The sequence below is a fragment of the Arachis ipaensis genome, chromosome B9 (assembly GCF_059453495.1).
Source record: "Arachis ipaensis isolate K30076 ecotype BB chromosome B9, ASM5945349v1, whole genome shotgun sequence".
Lineage (NCBI taxonomy): Eukaryota > Viridiplantae > Streptophyta > Magnoliopsida > Fabales > Fabaceae > Arachis > Arachis ipaensis.
Genome location: NC_142444.1, coordinates 152,024,963 through 152,042,293, shown reverse-complemented (window position 1 = coordinate 152,042,293; position 17,331 = coordinate 152,024,963). Strand labels below are relative to the sequence as shown.

At 32.6% G+C, this 17,331-nt stretch overlaps 1 long non-coding RNA gene across 1 annotated transcript; it reads left to right on the top strand.

Annotated features, from left to right (window-relative positions):
• The first annotated feature begins 5,292 nt into the window (after positions 1-5,292).
• Positions 5,293-12,928, top strand: LOC110266332 (uncharacterized). The gene is made up of 2 exons (XR_015900158.1): positions 5,293-8,903; positions 9,570-12,928. It is a non-coding gene; the product is annotated as an uncharacterized LOC110266332 (long non-coding RNA).
• The last annotated feature ends 4,403 nt before the right edge of the window (positions 12,929-17,331 follow it).

Genomic DNA, 17,331 nt, shown 5'->3' with positions numbered 1-17,331 from the left:
ATAGTCTTCGACCATAAATGGCTCTTTAGATTTAGGCTGTAAGAACTCCCCACTTGGATGATTTTCAATGGTCATGTTCTGCAGCATTTGTGTAACAATAAAAGAAATATTTAATACACCCAAAAGATTACACAAATACACCCAAATTTTATTACAGTACACCTTACCACAATATTAGGGGGGAGACAGTAAATTTCTTTTTCAAATCTTTTAATATTTTGTCTGTTCAGTATCAGACAAATAGCATTGACAATCTAGAAAAAAAAACTCAAATCAATTTACATCAATCAACATTGCAGTCATATTTCATGATAAAATCATTAATCTTATTCTAATATTACCTCAGCTTCGATATATGTAGCAACTTTTAGAGATGCAAAGTGGACTTTTGACAATATCAATGGTGCTTGGGCATTCAAGGTGCACACCGGTTCATACTCATTAGTGGTTTCATCTCCGTATGTCTTTACACGTGTGGCCCACAGGTAGCACTTTTCTTTCATGTTCCCCAACATTTCCTTGCACTTTGCATGAGTTTCAAAAATTTTTCCGGCAAACTGCTATTCCATCGGGGAACTTTTACCCTCTGAAAATCCAATGCTGTCTTTATCCCACTGTTTGCAATTTTTCCACCAGCTCCTCTAATTGTTCGATTAGTTTTGGTGTTTAAGGACTTTTTCCTTTTTGAGATCCTGGTTCCCTCTCTTGGCTCAGTATTTCTTCTTGACTTGAATCAGTGAAGTCAAGGTTGAATGATGACATTGGAAGTTCTTTAGGTACGTATGATGCTGTGCGGGCCATCATCATTAGTGCAGCAGCAGTGGCTTCAGGGGCTGGATTACTGTGTGTTGATATATAAGATACTATAAGAATAAGAATAGACGAATGATATCGAAATAGAGTTATATTGTGCTGAACTTACACTTTAGATGGAGTTGGTGGCACCGTGGGTGTGCTTTCATCAAGTTTCTGGGGTTGTCGAGTGTTGCAGGATTAGAAAAAACGAATCAAATTATAAAAAATAGTTACAGATCAATTCTGAAGATATACACCCAAATAAGGAAAATATACACCTAAATAATAACCAAATATACCCGAATATTATTCTTTACCTTTTAGTTCTTTCTTCACTAATTTTCTCGCTCAGAGACTTTGGGGGAGATGGTTCAATTGCTGGCACAGGGCTTGGTGCTGTTGTCTGGGACAGAGGCTTGCATACTTAAAAGTTAAGAAAGCTCCTTAAAATAGTTGATTAGAACGTTGAAATTTAGTTGTAAAACTCACATTGAAAGCGGTTCAGCTTACAAATGTGTCTCCATCCGTACAACCATCATCTTCTGTTGAGTTGGGTCACTAGATGATTCTTCTAACAGACTCAACCTGAAATCCACCCAAATAAAGTCAAAATACACCTGAAGGATTGAAAAGAAACACTGGCTTTGTTTTTTGAGAACTTACGTAGATGCAGACTTTTTTTTTGCCTTTTTTTCTTGAATAAAACATTAAAGGATTTTTTTTAAAAAAAAATATATACAGAATTAGAAGCAGATGGTAAAAAAAGAATCAAGCAACCGGTATTAGAAACAGAAATTACATGCTATCCGCGGGTTTGTTTATGATGCTTTGATCCATTTGTCCTTGAAACAAAGGATCACTCTCGCTTCCTAAGTTCACATCCGGCATTCTAAGCATAGAATAAATATCATTCAATAAAAATACTATATAGTTAAATCAGGATATCAAGATTCTATCAAATAAAGGTTCTTACATTTCGGATGAGTCATAATGACCTTCCGTCGATCGCAGCCGAGCTCCTTTCTTCTTGGAAAACCAAAAACAATTATCAGCAACCAAAACACCTTAAAATCGATAATATACACCCTAATATAACAAACCCCTGTGCAGCAGCCTTTTCATTGGTTTTCTTCTTCTTTGATTATCTTAAGAATTCTTGTAATAATTTAGTTCCAAGATCAGATCTGACAGTACATGCAAAAGAACATGTTAACAAATATAATTTTGATGATAAATGGTAAGATAGCTTTACAAAGTATCTTACCCTTCATAGTATTGAGTTTGTTCTTCAGAAGACGAATCCTCAACAATGTGCTTTCTCTTTTTGGATTGCGTCCTGGAAATAAAAAAAGTATGAATAAGAAAAACACAACAAAATTGATGATAAAATACTATCGAAAGAAGTGCATACTTTTTGGGTGTGGTCTGCATTTTTTTCTTTGTTTTTTTATTTTTTTTATTGGTGATGATTCTTCACTTCTGAAAGTTAATGAGAAACACTCTGTTAATACATCAAATATTGAAAATAAACAAAAAAGAAAGCGATGATAATTTCAGAATCTTACTCATCATTGGATTCACTTTCACTTTCTGAAGTGAAATCCTCCAAGATCTGCTTCCTTTTTCTGGATTCCATTTTGGAAGAAAAACAATCATTACTAAAAAACACCTTAAAAGTGACAAAATACACCCAAAAATATTACTTATTTTTTCGCCATTCTGGTGGGTTGTTTCCTTCTTGGTTCCTCTGAGTCCTCTTGAGACTCAGACTCAGAGGAAAAATCAAGTTTACTCTCCGATGGATCACTCTCGGATGAACTTGTCTTCTTCTTTTTTGTTTTTATCTTTCTTTTCTTTTTCTTTCAATTCCTTCAACTTCTTTTTTGTTTCCGCCTTCTTGAAGAGGCCCTGAAATAGTACAAACGTTAGTTTACCCGATCTATATAATTAAAATACACCCAAACTAGAGAAGGTATTCTGTTCAGTTACCATATGATCATCTATCTCCACTCTCATTCTTGTAACCAGCAGCTCTCTATTCCAGTGGCTAACCCAGAAAGGTCCAGGGATTGCTTCTCCCTTTTTCTCTGCGTGTTTTGATAAATGAAAATACACTATCATCGGGGCATAAAGGCAGCCGTCAATGGATTTTTTCTTTTTTAGATGGTAATTGGTTATGCCTTTGATGATGAAATTGAGCACATGGGCTCCCCAGTTTTCCTCCATTATTTTGTCCATCTGAAAAATTGGAGCTAGGTGCACAAGAGATACTTTGTTTATTGTCGTTGACAACAAGAACGCTATCTGAATATATAGGATGAAAATCCTCTTGAACATCAGGCGATCATGGTTGTTCTCAACACCGATATTTATCATCTCATCGGTTAGATTCTTTAATGTCTTCCCTTGGAACCTTCTAAAACTCAGTTTGTTCTCCTCAGAAAGTTCTTTATAACTCACTTTATCAAGAAACAGATCTCCTATAAAAAAGAAAATAATTTACACTCTAAATCGTTTGAAATACACCCAAATATCACTCATATACATCTAAATTTATTACTTATTACATGAGACTAGAATAAGATATCACAAAGAATATATTACAGAAAATTCAAGTATAGAGATTTTCTATAATCAGTTACCTGATGCATTGAGGTCTAGAGCAACCCCTATTGTTTTGGGTTTAAATTTAAACGAACCATAGCCTGTGTCCAGTTTGTTATTGTCCAAATTAAAGGAGTTAGCCAACTCCTTTAACAGTTTGTGTGACACATTCATTGGCGGGATGTGCGTGAGGCCACCAAATTCTAATTCGCGAATGATGGCTTTCTTTGGTTCACTCATATTTTTAAACTTTTTATTCAATAGTCTAGTGGCACATTTCAAGTCTTTGGTTTGCTGTAAACAAAGTAAAATGAGAGTTATTTAAATAAGCCATATTTACATTAGCAATAAATGATTTGGTGTGCTTACATTATATTTTTTGTATTTTTTTCACCTTGGCCCTTGGTTGTCATTTTTGCTGTAAGGAAGAAGAAATACTGTCAATAGAAAAAAAACCAAGCAAGTAACATACACATACACCCAAATACCAACCAACTACACCCAAATACCAACTATCTACACCCAAATACCAGCCATACACCAAAATCCAGTCCTATACACATTTATTATTTTTTTTATTACACGAAATGAAATGAGTTAAAAATGATATTCAAATCAATCAAACTTGCATACAATGATACTACAAGATCAAGCAAAGGTACAACAACACCAGTTACAATTTAACACTCTTATATATATATATATATATATATATATATATTAGTTCATACACCATTTTTATTTTTTGATTACATGACATTATATGAGTTCAGAATGATATTTAAGTTCAAAATGCCACTAGAAGCACCCGTCACATTCCAATTCGGACATATACACCCAAAAATGATTTCACTAGAAATACAATACAGAGTTTATATGTATACAAACTCACTTCTAAAACATGCAAACACGCACAAAACATGGACAAAAATAGACGAAAACACATGTTAAACCATTCACTAGAAGTATGTAAAACAGCGTAAACGACTTAAACTGTTTCATCAGAACAGTAATATCAAACCTAAATCAAGAACAGTGAAACAGAGAGAGAAGTACGACGATAATGCTTTGTTTTCGAAATGAGAAATAGAAATCTGAAAAATCTAGAAGAACATTGAAGCAGTACCTTTAATAATGTTTTTTCATTCTTTTTTGTGTTTTTTGATGGAGATTTGGATGTTTTCTTCTTGATTTCTTCTAGTTTTCGCGAGGAGTTTGACAGTTTCTTCACAATTGCAGTTGGTTTCGAACATGGCTTGAATCTCGAGGGTTGAGGTTTTAATTGAGGATGAAGAGGAAGAGTAATGGTGAGTAGCACGCTTTCGAAACATGAAACGGTTGAGTAACGCGCGTGTATCTATGCTCAAGTGTGGGAAATTTTAATGCGCGTGTGTTTTGTTGGACTTGGATCAACTTGTAGAACTTATAAGCTAAAAAATCTTGTATGTATAGCATAGTTAATAAATTTTTTTGCTGTTAATATGGTCATAAAAAAGGTTATCTGAATTAAATCTTAAAACAATACGAAATTTTGTTAAACCACGTGTCTTTGAATACCCTGGCAGTTTCACCATGAGTTCCAAGCTCTAACAAATGTGGGCGACTATTATACAATTCCACTGTAATTACTGTTGAATCTTGATCAACATCTTCTCTATAATAATTTTTTCTATATATCAATAAAATAGTTGCCAGTATATTTTAAGGATTTGAAAAACAATGTGAATACTAAATATCTAAACCCACTCACAAGCTTGTATTGTATCACAATTTTGAAACCAATGATATGGTAAGCAAAGGAGGCCCATTTAGGCCCAGTTGGAGCCCACAGGAGGGGGGTATAAGTGGCGTGCGCGTGGAGCTTCATCTCTTCATTATAAAAAAAACCTATCATCCTTGTCGTCGTCTTCATTTCCGAGGTCTCTTCCGATTCACTTCATTCTCTTTTTTCCGTCTTTTTCTTCCTTTCTTTTATTTTTCTTTTCCTTCCAATTTTTGTGTTAAAAAATATAATTTTTCTGGTACATTATTTTTGTGCTCTATGTTGATAATGCCCAATGATGCAAATGTCAAAAATCAAAATGTAATGAGACAGTTATGCCGTGGTTTTAAGTTCATCGATGACCTTCCCCATCTCTCTCTCTCTCTCTCTCTCTCTCTCTCTCTCTCTCTCTCTTTCTTTCTTTCTTTCTTTTAAATGTAGGCATACATACACACTCCCACTTGGTGGTGGTGGTGGTGGTGGAAGCAGCAGTAGTAGTAGTGACCATGATGATGATCATAACAATAATCATACATTGTTGGAAGGCTTTTGATGAACGCCGCTGGCTTAGTAACTGTCTCTGATTATTTCGTTATAAGTAATGAGATCTGAGGGCATTTTCTATCTCTTGTTTTCTATGACAAACCCTTTTTTTGGCTTTTTGTTTCCGAAATAATATTGATTGACGCATGCAGCGACAGCTTATCTACCTTTACTTTCACTGCATTATTGATCCAAATGCGCAAACTATAATTTTATGATGTATTGATTAAATTATTTATTATTATTTTGGTATTAGGATATTTGAACCGTATGGTTTCATGTAATATAAATGGGGGTTCTTGACCGTGATGCAATTCCAAGTAGCTCTGGTTTTGTTTGCATTTGCCTCATCGTTCAATCAATGACCACCAATAGTTTGATGGTTAAACTTCTGTGTCCCAAGTAGCATAGGACTATGTGAGGGTTTTTCTGTGGTTTTATATGATGCTCTTATTTTCTTAGATTACTGAGAACTGAAATTTCCTTTTTTTAGTTCTTTCAACTGAAATTTGTGGCAATTTTTTTTGTACTGCCCAATGATGAAAGGAAAACACTGTTGAAATGCTACAAGGTTTTGTCCATAACCGGAGCAGCACCATCTCTCTCTCTCTCTCTGTGTGTATGTGCTTGTTTATTTGTTGTGTGTGCTTGTTTATCTTCCATATGGTGCTTGAAGGTTGTGAATGAAACCAGCTGCAAAAGCTGTAGATGATTTGTCATTTGTAGTTAACCATGGAACCCGAGGGCTCTGTATTCACTTTTTTATGGCTAAGTTGCTACATAAAAATTGATTTCCTTTTTTGTTGTCATTATGCAAGTTGTTTATGTTTCGCTGTAGTATTGGATTTGGGATGAGAAATTCTGTATCCTGCCCAATGATGGAACACATTTTATAATGAGCGGTTGCACTGATTTGTTCATAACTGGATGTGCACCACCACATCTTCACCATCACCATCACCATCACCATCATCCTCAGTCTCAGTCTCAGTCTCAGTCTCATCGCAACCTTCTACTCTCTTTCTCTCTGTCATTCTCTTTCTATGTGTGTGTGTGTAAATGGTGCACGGAGATGTGGATAAAGCATGCTGCGAACGCATTATATGAATTTCATGTAGCTATGAGATCTGAGGGCATCTGTAGGTTCAAAATATTTTCCTTCAAATAGCCTTTGTAGAAAAAATTTTTCATGTATGTGTGAAGTGCTTGGATAAATGATAGTGTAAACAAGCTTGGATTACTATTGAGTACTTCAGTTGCATATTCTATAGTTTTAGTTTGCTGCTTCTTTTTTGTGCAGGTTAGTATAAATATGTTTCTGCTGTGTTATTCTCTTTGTTGCAGGTTGAGCAACATCCAAATTCCAGAATGGATCCTTTTATATGTGTTTTACAAAATGTAAACGCTATATTTTGCTGTCATCTGAGCCTTTTTTATGTGCCTAGTGATGAATGCTTATTGTAAGCTGGAACTTTGAACATAATTCAAAGCCTTTTCATCCCTTCTGCCTTTTTTCCCCACTGCCATCTTGCAAAGTATGCTGCTGCTGCTGCTGCTGTTGCTAGTACTACTACTACATTCTTCTTCTTCTTCCTCTTCTATGGCAGTTGTTGTTGTTGCAATCTTCTTCTTCCTCTTCCTCCTCCTCCTCCTCCTTTTGTTGCTTTTTCTCTTATTATTATTATTGTTATTAGATAATGAGAAATGACAGTGGGAAAAAGATGGTGGAGGCAGGCTGTGATGACTGCCTTAATGGATGTTGACAATATCTGAGGGCACTGTTGGTGTTCATGGTTCTTTTATTTTTTAAAAAAATTATATTTTTCCTCGTCCGATATATTTATAGGCTCAAAGACGACTATGGTTCATGATAATGCCCAATGATGCACATGTCAAAAATATATTGAGACAGTTATGCTGTGATTAAAAGTTCATCACTTTCCTTCCCCTATCTCTCTTCCTTTCTATATCTCTCTCTCAAATGCATACACACACACACGCACTAAATTTGGTGTTGGTGTTAGTGCTTGCGACGATGATGATGACGACGATGATGAAAACTCTTATTGTGGAAGGATTTTGATGAACTTCACTGGCTTAGTAACTGCCTTTGATTATTTATATATACTATGAGATCTGAGGGCATTTTTCTCTCTAGTTTTTACTCATACATTTTTCTTAGAAATTTTTTTGTTCTACATGAATATTTGATCCATATAAATATACAATTCTGAGCTGCTTTGGTTCTGTTTGCGGTTGCCTGCTGCATAGTTCAATGACTATATGAGGTGGTTTATGTGGCTTATTATGATTTTTAGGGTACTTGAATTTTCGTTTACTTACCTTAGTGGCTTAAACTTATTATCATTTTACCGTGAATTTTTTATGTAAAACTTTTTTGAACTAGATGACTGATGACTGAAAATTTGTGCTTTAACTCTGAGATGAAATAGTGTAACCGATAGCAAATTAATTGTTTTAAACTTTTGCCCGATGATGGAGAAAACCACTATTGAATGTCTACATGGTGTTGTTCATAACTCGAGCTGCATAATTCTCTCCTTCTCTCTCTCAGTTACTTGTTTACTCTGTGTGTGCGTAGATTGATAGATTGATAGATAGATAAATATATTGTATCTCTTCCAATGGTGCTTGAAGGCTGTGAATCAAAACCGCTGCAATAGTTGTAGATGAATAATGAATTTTAATTAACTATGAACCTGAGGGCTCTGGATACCCTTTTACTGTCTAAGTATCTTCGTGATTTGATTTTTGGTGCTCTTTTTTCTATAAGTTTTGGTGCTTCTACATGCATTATAATTAATAATTCTCTACCCTGCCCAATGATGGAGGAAATTGACTAATGAGCGGCTGCACAGCTTAATTCATAACCGGATGTATCTCCACTGCCACCTCTATCATCATCATCATCATCATCATCATCATCATCATGACTATCTTCTACCCTCTCTCACACACACACACACACACACACTCTCTCTCTCTCTCTCTCTTTCTCTCTGCTTCTGTCTATGTGGGTGGATGTGTAAATGGTGCACGAAGGATGTGAATAAAGCTAGCTGCAAAAGCCGTAGATGAATGTCATTTAGCTATGAGATCTGAGGGCATCTCTGGGTTCAAAATCTTCTTCCTTCAAGGAGCATTGGTAAACTTAATTTTTCATTATAGCAGATGACAAGTAAGTGGTGTTTCTGCTTGATGCATTGTTCTGTTTCATTTTTGGATTTGGTGTGATGCATATTTTATAGTATTTTTGACTCTAGTGATGGTGATTGCAAGAGGCTTTTGCCTATGACCATATGTGATATTCCTATACCATCAAAATTTAATAATGATGATGCTTATTGCTCACTAGAGCATTTAACAGGATTCAAAGCCACGCCATTCCTTCTGCCTTTGTCACCCACTGTTAATAACAACAACAACAACAACAACAACTATTATTATTATTATTATTTTGGTGAAAATTGCTATTATTTTGATTTATTATTTTAGACATTGATTGTTGTGAATCTTTGTTTTATCTTCCCCATCTATGTTTATACATGCTTAATCTCTGAGCTGTAACTGTATCAAAAGTTAATTTATTACTTGTCCTTGTAATAATATTATCAAGCGATAGATTCATTGATAACGTCCAGAATCACTAGAGAAGAAACTACACTTGATAATTGCTACTATATTTATAACAAATATTGGAACTGAAAGTTTATGCCCAATGATGTTTAGTGTTTAACACAAAATGTATCGAGACAGTTATGCTGTGGTATTCAGTTCAACACTTGCCTTCCATCATCTCTCTTTCTCTCACTATCTCTCCTCTCTCTCTAATGCATACATATAGACACTCAAATGTTGGTGGCCGTGGTGGTTGCAGTTGAAACGGTGATGTCAAAGATGACAACGATCAGAATCTTGTTGGTAGGCTTTTGCTGCACACCACTGGCTTAGTAGCTGTCTATGATCATTAAAATTTTGTAAGCCATGAGATCTGTGTGCACTCTACATTTTTTCCCTCTTATACTTGGAATTTTACGTGACACGGTTTATTTGGTTTTGATATGATGCTGTGAGTTAAATATTGCTTTGGTTATCTTAGTGGCTTAAATTATTAGTGTTTAACTTTGATGATGCATCAAAACCAAGAAAATTTAAATTTAACGGCTAAACTGAAACATTGCCCAATGATGGAACAAACACTACTGAAAGGTCACATGATGGTTTTGTTCATAACTGGAGCCTGCACCACTCTCTCTTTCTCTCACTCAGTCACTTAATCCCATTCTCTGTTGTGTGTGTGCGCGCTCATATGCCGCACGTGTGTATAAATATATATATATATGAATTATTATGTATCTTCCAGATGGTGCGTGAAGGCTGTGAATGAAACTGGTGGGAAAAAGCTGTAGTTTATTTGTAGTTAAGTATTAAACCTGAGGGCTGTGTATTCACTTTTTCTGGTTAAGTGGCTGTATAATCGAGGTTCTTTTTTGTTAGCTATCCCTGTATGTTATTGATTTCATTTCTTGTTACTTTGCAAGGACATTGTATATTATTATTATTATTGTTGTTGTTGTTGTTGTTGTTGAGTTTCGAAAGTGATGTGCATGCCTATCCTTCTATTTTACGCTTCATTTTTGTTCCAGTGACAGAACAAACAACTGACTATTGAATGGTTTCATGGCTTTGTTTATAACTGGATGTGAACAACCACCTTCTTTGTCTGCATCGTCATCACGATCCTCTCTGCTGGTTGTAAATTGTGCACAAAGAATGTGGGTAAAGCTTGCTGCAAAAGCTGTATATGAATTTGCTTTTGGCCATGAGATCCGAGGGTGGGTTGTGTTCTATTTTCATCTCACCTCCCCACCACCCCAAAATTAATTGGGTGCAAAATCATTTTCTTTTAAAGAGCCTTCCCGACTCCCGAGAACAGATTATCAGAAAATTGTGCATTGCACTTATGACTCTTATTTTTCTTTACTCTGATCTGATCATCATGGCTGGATGCTTTATTTTGTTCCTTGTTTGGAACTGCTCATTTGCATAGTTATTAGTTCTTTTTTTGCCATGGCCTTATGCTTATACCGTCAATATTCCATAACATTAGCTTGTTTATCTAATATGCTTATACCACATTTGTGAATTGGTGATTTATGTTGCGTTGATGCTTAAATAAGCAATACTTTCAAACTTGGACTGAGTAATTCGGATGCATCAGCTATAGTTTCAGTTTGATTAGGTGTTTATAGGTGAGTATATCTACACGACTACACGTGTCTCATTTATTTGTTCTTCTAAAAACCTAAAAGCTATATTTTGTCCAGATCATTTGGTGCATCTTTTAAGTAACAAAATTTTCCAACATTTTACCCGATGTCATAACCACTTTTTGATGTGCCCAGTGATGTAATATTTCGACATGATGCAAAGCCTCTCCAGCCCTTTCCTCTCTTCCAACTTCCATCATTAAGTAAGCTGCTGCTGTTGTTGTGTTGTTCGTCTTCTTCTTCTTCTTCTCCTTCTCCTATTCCATCCTCTTCACTGTTACTGCAACTTGCTATTGTTATTATTAGTACTCTTATTATAATTATTATTATTATTCTTGGCATCACAACTGGCAGTGGATAGAGATGGTGGAGGCTGGGGTGCTGTGTTCACCCACCGTGATGGATGTTGAGAGGCTTTTATGGATATTGGCATAGTGCTAGTCACTGAAATCTGAGGGCACTCCTAGCATTCTCATTTAAAATAATTTTGTTAGCTTGTTATTGTGTCATACTAGTTTTTTTTCAAACTATTACTGTACTAGTTTGCTATTGGTCACATACAACCCAGTGATGGATTTTACTTTCCTTAATGGTGATACATCATTCATGTTCTGTCTCCCTTTGTATGTCATATACCACCTATAGCCATTGAAACCTCTAATTTGACTAAGAAATTTAGGATTGCTTGAGTGCTCATTGTTCATATGTCGTATGATGTCTTCATTCTTCTTTTCTTTATTTATATATTTTTGTCTAAAACTTTCAGCATATGTTGTGTTTTTGTTTGCTTATTTAGCTTCAAAAAGATCAAATGATTGAATTTTGCTGAAGGAACATTTGACCAAAAAGAAGTGCTTTATTCCCTAAGTAGTAAATGATTCTTGTGTAATTACTTGTACCTGCGCTTCATATGTTGTTTTGGTTTTCCAAAACATAGGAAAATAATTCTCGGTTTAAGTTTTTCAACTTCTAACTATCAGATTAAGGGCCTGTTTAGGAAACTCTAGAAGTAGCTTTTTTTAACTTTTGACTTATGAAAAGTAGTAGTATTAATGTCGGGTGCAATTTTCAAAATCAAATTGCAACTTTCTAAGAAGCTATTTTGGAGCTTATAGAGAAGTTAAAAAAAATGACTTCTCTTATAATACTTCTACTTTTCATTACATTTCTTTAAAATGAGCACTTTTAGAGTTAAAAATCCAAACACAAAATAACTTATTTATAAGTTACTTTTAACAGAGTCATTTATTATTTAAGTTATTTTATCAAAAGGAGCTTAATTAAGTTAGTTATCCAAACTGAGCCTAAGTTTTGATTATCTACTTATCCTCTTATTTTGCACTTGATTAACCTGTACTATATTAGGAACTTTTATAGAAACCAGGATAAAAAATTTACACGTGTTTGGATCAGTTTTTTTCTTTTTGTATCTGTTGTATTTTCATGTTTTTATTTACTTTGTTCCTGTGAACAATTTATGTCATCTGTGACGTTTTGGTGTCTTCGTTGAGTGCTTCAAATCCTGGAATCTTTCAAAGGGTCAAGGGTCAAGGATGCTTGGTTCCAAGGGATGGTGAATTTGCATCATCATGTCTTGTTTTGAACTGTGTGGCTGAGGAGACCTATGTAGCAGACAAACGAGAAAGGGTCCCACAAATTGAATTCAAACATGCCTTATCCTGTTACCTCCTCTATGTAAAAAGGCATGTTCATGCATTCCTTTCTTTTGACGACCATCATAGACAAGTAAAATGTACAAGGAAATTAAAATATATAGCTTTGATATGTTTGACTAAGTAGATTGTTATGCACAATTGTAATTGATACAACACGTTGCTCCTTGTAATTTCTTGTGTCATTGAATTCTGTTAATATTTACTTGACACTCCTCCTTGATGGATTTGACTTTTCAAAGATGCAAAATTTTAATCAATTAGCCTCGGTAAACCTCTCCTCAAAAGTGTGTTGTTGAAACGGGACACTTAAATTCGCATCTTTATGTGCTTGACTTGAATAATAATTAGTTAAAAATTTTGACGATTCTGCATTTGTTCCTAACCTTTCCCATGTCACCTGTCTGATGAAATAGGCTACACCTCAGCAGTGGCTAATTCTAATGCAATTATTATTCTTAATATTTGGATAGCATTGGATTGAAATGGAATTATTGCTCAACAACGAAGTTCAATTTGGCCATCCCTATGTAGAATGGCATTTGATTTTAAATAAAATAATCTTGGGGTAGTTGCATATGGGGTAGGAACATAACAATTAATGCTTGAATAACTAGAGGCATTCTTGTCAAACTTAATGATTGAAGAGCATGTGTCATGTGACAACATTTTCTTTGGCCATGCGTGAACTTGCCGTATAAAAGAATGCCCAAAACAATATACAACAAATTTGATAATCAATATTTTAAGGGTGCTGATTGAAAGTTTACAACGATAGAACATTATATTGGTGATTTATAAATTATTTGTTAGAAATCTTAAGGCAATGATTAGCATAACTCGAAAAAGAAATATGTTGAAAATAATATAGCCATTATTATTTATTTATCAACAAGAGTATATTACAATAGTCTTGCTGCTATACAAATTTTAAGGAGAAAGAAAGAAAATTTTACATTAAAAGAAACGTTTTGCGGAAAATGAAACAAGCATGTGGCTTTATAATCATTATTAGGACAAGTTGATGCTTAAACTCTAAGTAATATTAGAGTACAATTGTTCCAGAAATGCTTCATGTCTTCATCTGATTAATTTAAGGAATAATGTCTGAAGAGTGAAGAAGATGGATCCTCAGTTTCTAAGTTGAATAAAAGAAAAGAAACTATGGATTGGCATGTCAAGTGTTTTTGTCTTGCATAAGTTTCCAATTAAGTAGATATTGACTTTAACAATAAACTGTGGCTATATATTCATCCTATTTCTTCTTTCAATTAACAAGGTCTTAAAAAAATGGAAGACATACAACAATGCAAGTGGATGGTCAGTCTATAAAAAATGTATCACATGCCTGCGAGATACATCTTTTGAAAAATATATTTAATGATGTGCATTGTAAACACTTAAAATTACTTATTTTTATGTATCATATTTAACATCATTATTTTTATGGGTTTAGTTAATTAACATGTGTCTTAAAGAATACAAGTTAAAGATATAAATTAAAAAATTTGTAAAGAATATAAAATTTAATTTTAGATGTATTTATTATGTAATTCTTAAGGCACATGTTATTAGGCAAGTCTTATTTTTGTTCATCATACGTAACATCATGCAAATATATATTTAAATTTAATTTTGATGCATAGACAGTATAAAATCTTTTACACACTTATGCAATCATATCTATTCTTTTAAATGATTATTCAAGCAGTCAATATGAAAGGTATTTATTTTACTGATATGGTGTTATGTAATTAGATATATATATAAAATTACTTTACACTGAGTGTATCAAAATTAAATTTTATATATTTATTATCATTTATCAATGCAAATAATCAAATATATGAATGAACGTTGGGGTGCGTTATGATTTTATTGAGTAAAATAAGGTTTGCCAGCCATAAGCCAGTGAATCAATGTCTCGTAGTCATTGCCTTGAGAATTGAGATTGTATATATAAGAGTGGCCATAGCTTGTCAATTTGTGCTTAATTAAGTAAAATTATTTTGGAAACCACAATCACATGGCCTATAACTTCATACATTGCTTAAAGAATAAAAGGAACGCATGTAGCTTGTTTAAGCACTAACCTATATATATAAGTACACGAGATTGTTTAAGACTGAGAAAACGGGTTTCCTCATAGTTGTGGGTTACCTTGCCACACATTATATTCATTTCATCCTTTTCTATTAATTACTATAATTATTTTATATTTCCACCATTATTTCTTTTCTTTTTTCTAGAGAACAAATAAATTTGAAGATAAGGTGCCACTCTGCACCAACTAATAGCTTGCTGGAATCTGTAATAGTCAGAGTTGAATGTCCCTCTCATAAAATAAAATTGAATGATGAAACATGCATAATAAATTAATAATCATTAGACAATGAAATTTTCTGATTTTGGGATTGCATTTCACAGCCAGCTCTATGTTTATTGGCTTTCCCTTTTTATGAGAAATTACATAGAGAAAATATATTTGTAACACTTCAAATAATAATATAAACACTTCTATACCATATATATAAGAAAAGCGAGATGGATTTTTTAACATTTAAAAATATATATATATATATACTTCATAGTTCATACCAATGTGCAATACAATTGATCAAAATTAAACCAAAATGAACCAGGAAAAAATTAAAGCATTTTATTTCTTATAGTTAAAGCTACACATATGGTGCCAAAATTTAATTAGAGTCTAGTTTAATTTGTCCGCATCGATATCATTCAGTGTTGGTGGACTTAATACGTCATTGAAAGGTACCCCTCATTCAGAACAATATGGTAGATGTTGAAATATCTTGTAGAGCAGTGAGTGAATAATTGTGGATCACTGATTTTCCTTTTTCTTTTTAGACAAATATTCAATACAAAGTAGTGTATATTGTATGGTACTATGGTATTGTTAACATCCACTTATATAGGTGTATAATGTATCTTATATTACTTTGCCCAAACAAGATTATAGGCACTCCTAATTAATTAACTTTTTGGAATGTAGTGATACATTATTTTGAAACATATCAATAATAATTTACATTTATATTTATAAGTATTTTTATATAAAAATATATAATTTATATTTATATTTATCAGAATTTATATACATAAATTAATATAATTTATATTTAAAATTTTCAAAATTTATATATATAAATAATAAAGTTTATTTATTAAAAATAATTTAATATTTATATTAATCAAATAATGACCAAAATTATTAAAAAATTACTAGTTTTTAGAGTTTCTAAGTAAAGAATTCATAAGATGTATGAAGTAACTTGGTAACGTATCACCTTGTTATTAACCACACAGGAGGAAGCATGAACCTTTTTATTTAAGGGCTAAATGAAATAAAATAGGTTAAGACTTAAGAGTCGCAATCTATGAGAGTTGAGTGTCACATCACAATAATAATGGCAACAAAATATATTGATGACTAATGAAAATGCTACCTTGCTTGCGCAGCCCTAAATTCAATCCTCCAATAGAGAGACATCAGAGATACATTGCACTTTCGCAAGTAGTTTTTAATAAATAATTAATTATTAGAATAATGCAATACTTCTATAATATTTTTCATAAATATCAAATATGTTTTTTTTATAGTTGTTAGTTAATAGTTGATTTTTTATGTTTACATGGTATAATTATTTAAAATTTATTTATTTGCCACTAAAGAAAAAAAGAGAGAAGAAATAGTTTGTTTTTTAAATATTTTTAACTTTATTTTAACATATTGATATTGATATTGTAAATTTTGACTTTGTTTAATATTTTTATGTTTATCACTATTTCTAATTCTTTCAACTATCGTTTTAATTATACTTGGATTCATTATAAATAAAATATATCAATGTATTCGGTTTTACTTTAATATAATATATTTTAAGAATTTAGTTAATATATATCTTAAAAACAAATGATAAAATTATTATTAGTAAGATATTTTAAATATTTTTTAATAAATGCAAAATCAATACATTTAAAATTTTAATTTTTATATTTTGAATAAAAAATTCTCAATTTAAAATCATAATATATATTTTTAGGCTACAAAATAACTAAATTCATATTTTAAAAGAGATATTTAAGTAATTATATTATATATATTTTTTAAGAATTATTAATGAACCCATGCCTATCTATAAATAGGGGCACATTGTCAATTTATTGATTCTAGAAACAGCGAATATTAATAAAGAGACCCAGCCAATCACTAATGTTTCACCGATCTGACCCCGCCATCCACGAAAGACTGCGTCTCCCCAACCCCTATATTAATTTCTTGACTTTATTTCCTTTATTTCTTATATTTGAAAAAACAAAAGAAAATAAAGAGATAAAAATTATTTATATTTCTTGGATAAAACTTATGGTCTTATAAGAGCTTCTAGAATCTAAATCAATAAGTAGCTTAGATCCAATTAGGTTTGTTTGACTTACGGAAGAAAATATCTTCCCATACAAAATCTCCCATGTGTTCTACACATGCAACCCTTTGTTTTCATTTTTGCTTATGCATTGCCAAATACCCATAAACTACGTTAAAGTTTTAAATTAGCATTTTTGATTAAGTTGATATAAATTCTATAGGTATGGTTGTTGTCTCAACATAATAGAGATATAAACATAAATATATAAAAATATA